We start from the raw sequence: 7780 nt of genomic DNA, 5'->3' as shown, positions 1-7780 counted from the left end.
TGTCTCATTGCTGGGCAATTACTTGCAGCAATATAATATAAATGTTGCATGTTGTTGAACTTCAAATCCACACTTGCTAGGTGTGGCAAATATCCTGTTCTCTCATTGAAGGTCAGGGCAATGTACAGGCGGGCCAGGTGGCTGACACCATGTTGGATGCTGTTGTGGACGTGGTGGGTCCCAAAACACACTTCAGCTGGTCAGGATGGTCATCTTCCAGCCTGCCATGCTCACAGAGTTCCACAAATCTATGGTGAAGAAGGAGGGCACATGCGTTGACACTCAAGAGAAGGGGAGCATCTGGGGGAAAATGAAATGTAAAGGCTACCTTATTATGTTGGTAAAGAAAGGAAAGGTCAGCACATGGTATAATGCTATCTCCCAGTGCACTGTGGAGCAGCATTATATTTGACCATGTGGGCCTTTCTTTACCCCCTAATATTTACTGCCACATAGACCCAAACAAAGTTAACCGTAGTACTAGCTCTCATTGACTAATACCCTAAGATTTCATCTAAATAATGTACTGTGTCCATTATTGGTACAGCATTGTTCACCTGGGGTAAAGGTGACGTGCCACAAAAGGATGAGGATTTTGTCATTGAGGGCCAGGAAGTAGATCCAGTCTTCCACATCTGCGGTGGCTCTCAGGCCAGAGTGGACCAAGCCAGGTGTTGGATCAAGGACCTGATCCTGAAGGAGCAAGTCAGCAACAGCATCAACGATAACGCCATCCTAAACCTGTCTGACTCAAGCGCATCCACGACATGCATAGTACCATGGGAGTGACTGTGAGGATAGAATACAATTCTTCCAGCGAGGAAGCTACGCTCACGATCGAGGGCCTTAGCAAGGATGTCCTCAACGCAGTCAACGCGATCCAGGAGATGCTGAGGAAGGCCAGGGACAAAGAGACCTTCGGCAGGAATGTGGAAGTGGCCAGCAACATAGTAGAGTGATAGTATCAGCAGCAGCCAGGTGTGCAGTACCAAAGCTTTGACCACATCCCACACTTCCATCTGGAGCAGGAGCTGGAGAGGAAGGTGCCCCACGTAGAGGTCTCTGTCTAGGGGCAGATTTACAATGTCAACCTGCCTGAGGGGCCTACTACAAATAACCATGGAAACAGCCTCAATATCAGACGCATCGACAAGTTCGCAGTTACTCTTCCCTTTGGTATTTACAATGCATATTTGTGTATTCCATACAGCGTGAATTTGATTATTTTAACCATACTTAACCATACGTGTATTAAATACATTTTGCCTGTTGTTCACAGAAATGTGCTTTACATACAGAAAATGAACTGTGTTTAGAAATCCCAACAAGAAGATAAACATGGCATAGACATAGCATCATATACAGAAACAATTAATGAAAACGTCAGATTAAGGACATTAACTTTGTATTCTGTGCTCACTCCAGCTCAACCGATTGACAGTCTCCCTCAGCATTGGAATGCCATGTCAGCAAACACGTCATGCCATTCCTGCCTCATTCAGCCAGGAAGCCCAGAGCACAATGAAATCTTAAACTTGTTCCGAGCCACCTGCGCCAAAATCGTTTTAAAGGTGCCTGTTGTTCCTAAAGATAGATCCATTATAGTAATACATGTAAAATAGAATGCACATCATGTAGATTTTAGTTGTTGGATATGCTGGATGTTATAATTAGAATGGGTGAGGGATGATTTGTTCATGTTCACTCATCTGTTGGTCTCTTGAGATCACAGGATGTGCCACAGGGGTGTGACGTTTAAACAAATGTGGGATCATTAATGTTGAGCTGATTGAGAGAATGCGAAGAGTGTGCAAAGCTGTCATCAAGGCAAAGGATGGCTACTTTGAAGAATCTCAAATATATTTAGATTTGTTTCACACTTTTTGGTTAATACATGATTCCATATGTGTTATTTCATTGTTTTGATGTCTTCACTATTATTATACAATGTAGAAAATAGTAGAAATAAAGAAAAACCCTTGAATGAGTAGCTGTGTCCAAACTTTTGACTGGTACTGTATATATACACTGAACAGAAACCGTTTACACAGTTTCCAACATTACACCATTGCCAGGTGAGCCTCCAGAATCTGAGCTGTATATGGCTAATGTAATTTAATATCCCATTTCTACACGTTTCAGCATGATGACGGATAACAAATCTCAATTCTAAATGAAAACACAAAACATACCTTTAGCTACACAGGACGGAAAAGTTGTAATTTAAAGTTGTGGTAATACTTTAAGGCATACAGGTACATTACATTATGATGTGTGCAGTGGCTGGAATAGAATAAATGGATGTGTTCCATTTATTCCTTCCAGCCATTATAATTAGCCCATCCTTCTATAGCTCCTCCCACCAGCCTCCACTGGATGTGTGTCATAGGCTTGTCATAAGTATTTAAACAGCTTTAAGTATCATCTTACAATGGAAAGAGTGATTTATTTGGGCTCTATTCAATACGCATCTCTGAAGCGTTATAGATTTTTCGAAATTGATATGTAAAGATATGCAATGTTTTACCATGAACATTGACTTTAAATGTAATTTGGGCTTTGGAGGTGAATTTTCCAGATTAATGTAAGCAACAAGTTAATGTAAGCAACAGTTATCAAAACAGCAACTGATTTAGAACAACGGAGTCAGCACAAAGACAACAGGAGCACTGCCTCTTCTAGTCCAGCACCCTTTTAACTTAAACATTTAAACATCAACAATTCAACAAGGCTATATATGCTCTGTTTGATACACTGAAAACTTAAAGATACCAAAAACAATTTAGTCAAATTAATGTTGCTAAATCGCATGTGGCTGCCCATGCTACTGATTTCTGTCTCTGTGTGTGTACTTGCGTGAAAATTATGGCCGACAGGCGGGGTCGAAGGACGTTGTCTACTGGTGTATGGCTAGCTAGTTACCATTGTTGGCACCTCCTCTTCTTCAGTGGGTTTTTTTGGCAGCTGGCATCCAACTTTATTGTGCATTAACGCCACATACTGTACTGGAGCGACCCCGCCTCCCGCCTGTCCTAGCTTAAAACTTGACCAATAGAAGTATAAATAGTGGTTCCTGCAGATGCAGGAATGCCCACACGCAGGAACGCCCTGAATTGCAGGCCGCAGTTGCATCCTTCTCAGCCTTTGTCCTCACAAGTCTTTGCTTCAGCACCCTGATGACACTGGTACCCTCCTACTTCTGGATGGTCCTGGCAATCTTCAGATGCCCTCAGGGTGAGCGTACCAGAGGGCTCCCAGTGGAAGACAGGTTGCAGTTGTAATCCATTGACTTCAGCACTATTGCCATTGGTTTCATTCTTGATGCAACACTCCCATCTAGTAGCAGTGAGGAGTACTTCAGCCAGTTAAGTGTGTCTCGAGTACTGTCTCCCTGTTCAGGCTAGTGTGTTTCTCTTCACTATTCTGTCTTTATACTATGTGTGTCTCTATACTATGTTCCTATGTAGACAACTGTGTCTCTTTCTCATAAAATGTAATCTACTTCTCTCTCCGTTGGTGTGTGTATTTACAGTACTATTTGTTTCTCAACCTCAGTGTATATGTACACTACTGTGTATGTATCCCTTTAAACTGTGTCTCTGTAGACTATTGTCTCTTTATACTATTGTGTGTGTCTGTCCACTCTCTACTACTGTCTCTTTCTCCTCTACCATTTATTTTCACTACTGTGTATATTCCTTTTATCTGTGCATTTGCCAGTCCCTGCTCCAGTGTAAGGCTCTCTTCACACTTCTGTGAGTGTGTCTTTGATGAAGCAGCAGGTTCACAAATGGAGACCAACACACTGTTTTCCACACTGTTCAATCTACTTAATACATTTTTATCTGAAAGTACAGTAATAATCCTGAACGGGCCTTCGGGTGTTTGTGTGACAGCCTAAGGCCCCTATTTCTAAGGTGTGTGTGTGCGACAGCCCCCACTTGTGGCCCCCACTTCTAAGGTGTGTGTGCCGCAGCACGTGGCCCCTACTTGTAAAGTGTGTGTTTGCACGACTGCCTCTGAGTTGCAGGTGTCTGCCTGTGCCTCGTCGATTTGATAGACTGATGAATAATAATGTATGAATAATGCATGGTTCTGTGAGCTGACAGGGAGCCCTTCATTATGCTAAACAGACACAACACCTATTCATTCCAAAAACAGAGGCGCTGTCTCTGTGTGTGTCTGTGCGTGCGACAGCATGTGCCCCCCCATTTCTAAGGTGTGTGTCTGTTTGTCTGGTGTGTGTTTATGTAAAGGTGTGTGTAGGTCAAAAGTGGTGCACTATATAGGGAATAGGGTGCCATATGGTTTGCACCCAGAGTGTTCATGTGGACCCCCTAAAACATCACCAAACAAAGTGAGATGGTCCAAACAGGACACAGATGTTCTATGCTCTATGGCAGGGTGCTTGTGGATGGCTTTACCCCAGGAGAGAGGCCTAGTTTGGGCAAACGTGCCAGATGTGGATAGGTCACCATTCATCAACCCACTCTCCAGAGACATCATGTCCATTATATTTGAATTTGATCTATTTGTAAGATGAAAAGATCATGGTTTTCTATCTTTTAAATTAACCAGATTTCCATCCAACCTTTTTATGCAGTAAAGTATAATAATAATAATCACGACGGGCCTGATGGAAAAAGCTAATTTGTTGGTAAACTTTCCAAATGCTGACAAAACAAAATACGCTAGACAAGGTGGGATCTTTTTGTGTCTGTAAAATGTATTATGCGAGAAATGGTGGTGAAAACTCCTTTATGTGCAAATATTGATCTAATAACTATCATATCGAAGTTAACTTGGTGTCACGCGATGATATGTTGTGTGGTCCTCCCACTACGACTCAAGAAAGCATGCATATAGGCAATAAGTTATGATGAACTACACAGGGTGCTGAACGTGCACGGTGATGAAATATTGAGGGTCTTATTCTGGTGACATGTTGATTGAAGCTTGGCTTCCGTTTGACAAATAAAAATAATAACACTCTTTTGTCCATTATAATCTCATCATGTATGCTAGCCTACCCGCACTGTTTCTGCAAGCTATTAGAAGGAGCGCAGGTACCAAGACCTTGGCACATTCGCTATATAACGCAAATGTTTTTGTGACAAAACCATCAGTAAGTTGAAAATGTGATGGAAACCCATTTATCTTGTTGTTGTTTTTTGGTACATGGGAATTATTTTTATGTGCATTATGTCATCAGGCACAGCCTTTTATCCACAACAAGTCAATTTGACGGAAATCTCCTGTTGGATTTTTTATATTTGCATGAAAATCTGTTCCCAATTGGATGGAAACCTAAAAAAAAATGAATTTGTAGATATTGAATTTTTCCATGAATGTCCCTTTAATTATATTAGATTCATGACGGTGTAACCGAAGTGAAATGGCTGGCTAGTTAGCACGCGCTAATAGCATTTCAAACGTCACTCGCTCTGAGCCTGTGGTTGTTTCCCTTGCTCTGCATGGGTAACGCTGCTTTGAGTGTGGCTGTTGTCATTGTGTTCCTGGTTCGAGCCCAGGGAGGAGCGAGGAGAGGGACGGAAGCTATACTGTTACACTGGCAATACTAAAGTGCCTATAAGAACATCCAATAGTCAAAGGTTAATGAAATACAAATGGGATAGAGGGAAATAGTCCTATAATTCCAATAATAACTACAACCTAAAACTTCTTACCTGGGAATATTGAAGACTCATGTTAAAAGGAACCACCAGCTTTCATATGTTATTTTGTTCTGAGCAAGGAACTTAAACGTTAGCTTTCATACATAGCACATATTGCACTTCTACTTTATTTTCCAACACTTTGTTTTTGAATTATTTAAACCAAATTGAACATGTTTCATTATTTATTTTAGGATAAATTGAATTTATTGATGTATTATATTAAGATAAAAGAAGTGTTCATTCAGTATTGCTGTAATTGTCATTATTGTCATTAAATGTAAAACAATCGGCCGATTAATCGGTACCGGCTTTTTTGGTCCTCCAATAATAGGTATCGGTATCGGCGTTGAAAAATCATAATCGGTTGACCTCTAGTGTGTGTGTGTGTGTATAGGCTTATGTGACTGTGTGAAGGTGTGTGCGTGTGTGGCCCACAGGCCCCCGTCAGCACTTCTGGTAATTGAATTGGTCTGTTGGTGTAATTGAATATTTCTCCCAGGATGGAGGCAGAGGAGGCTTTCATTACTGTATGAGTGATGTGCTCTACTTGGATTCCATAAGCAAATCAGCCCAAAGGAATACATGAATATAGATTAATGGACAACACAGACAAGGACAAGACAGGGTCAGCCTCCCTCAACAGTTTCTGTCACTCACCTACCTGCAGATACAATGCATTCAGAAATTATTCAGACCCCTTGACTTTTTCCACCTTTTGTTACATTACAGCCGTATTCTAAGATGGACTAAATAATACATTTCCTCATCAATCTAAACACAATACCCCATACTGACAAAGAGAAAACGGGTTTTTAGAAATGTTTGCTAATTAAAAAACAGAAATACCTTATTTCCATAAGTATTCAGACCCTTTGCTATAAGACTCGAAATTGAGCTCAGATACATCCTGTTTCCATTGATCATCCTTGAGATGTTTCTACAACTTGATTGGAGTCCACCTGTGGTAATTTCAATTGAATGGACATGATTTGGAAAGGCACACACCTGTCTGTATAAGGTCCCACAGTTGACAGTGTATGTCAGAGCAAAAAACAATTTCAGCAGTGTTAAAGGTCCCCAAGAACACAGTTGCCTCCATCATTCTTAAATGAAATAAGTTTGGCACCACCAATACTCTTCCTAGCGCTGGCAGCCTGGCCAAACGGAGCAATCAAGGGAGAAGGGCCTTGGTCAGTGAGGTGGACAAGAACCCCATGGTCACTCTGATAGAGCTCCAGAGTACCTCTGTGAAGATGGGAGAACCTTCCAGAAGGACAACCATATCTGCAGCATTCCACCAATCAGGCCTTTATGGTAGAGTGGCCAGCCACACCTAGGTAAAAGGCACATGACAGCCTGTTTGGAGTTTGCCAAACGGCATCTAACGTCTCTCAGACGATGAGAAACAAGATTATCTGGTCTGATGAAACCAAGATTGAACTTTAGGGCCTGAATGCAAGCGTCACATCTGGAGGAAACCTGGCATCATCCCTATGGTGAAGTATGGTGGTGGCAGCATCATGCTGTGGGGATGTTTTTCCGTGGCAGGAACTGGGAGACTAGTCGGGATCGAGGGAAAGATGAACAGAGCAAAGTACAGAGAGATCCTTGATGAAAATCTTCTCCATAGCGTTCAGGACCTTAGACTGGTGTGAAGGTTCACCTTCCAACAGGACAATAACCCCAAGCACACAGCGCAGGAGTGGCTTCAGGACAAGTCTCTGAATGTCCTTGAGTGGCCCAGCCAGAGCTCGGACTTGAATCCGATCGAACATCTCTAGAGAGACCTGAAAATAGCTGTGCAGCGACGCAGAACTTAACTTAGTGCAGAAATCCTATTAGCGGGATCAAATTCGACAACATCCGGTGAAATCGGAGCGCCAAATTCAAAATACAAAATCGTAATATTAAACATTCATGAAAATACAAGTGTCCTACATAATTTAAAAGCTTAACTTCTTGTTATCCAGCCGCTTTGTCAGATTTCAAAAAGGCTTTACGGCAAAAGCATACCATGCGATTATCTGAGGACAGCGCCCCACACAAAAAAGCATTTAAAACATTTTCCAAACCAGCACAGGTGTCACAAAAGTCAGAAATAG

General features: G+C 41.9%; 1 pseudogene; it reads left to right on the top strand.

Annotated features, from left to right (window-relative positions):
• The first annotated feature begins 205 nt into the window (after positions 1-205).
• LOC110521017 (protein mono-ADP-ribosyltransferase PARP14-like) lies at positions 206-1988 on the top strand (annotated as a pseudogene).
• The last annotated feature ends 5792 nt before the right edge of the window (positions 1989-7780 follow it).

The sequence above is a fragment of the Oncorhynchus mykiss genome, chromosome 4 (genome assembly GCF_057628025.1).
Source record: "Oncorhynchus mykiss isolate SJ-2025 chromosome 4, ASM5762802v1, whole genome shotgun sequence".
In the NCBI taxonomy this organism is placed as follows: domain Eukaryota; kingdom Metazoa; phylum Chordata; class Actinopteri; order Salmoniformes; family Salmonidae; genus Oncorhynchus; species Oncorhynchus mykiss.
The sequence above is the reverse complement of the archived record's forward strand: the minus strand, read 5'-3'. Positions and strand labels throughout refer to the sequence as shown.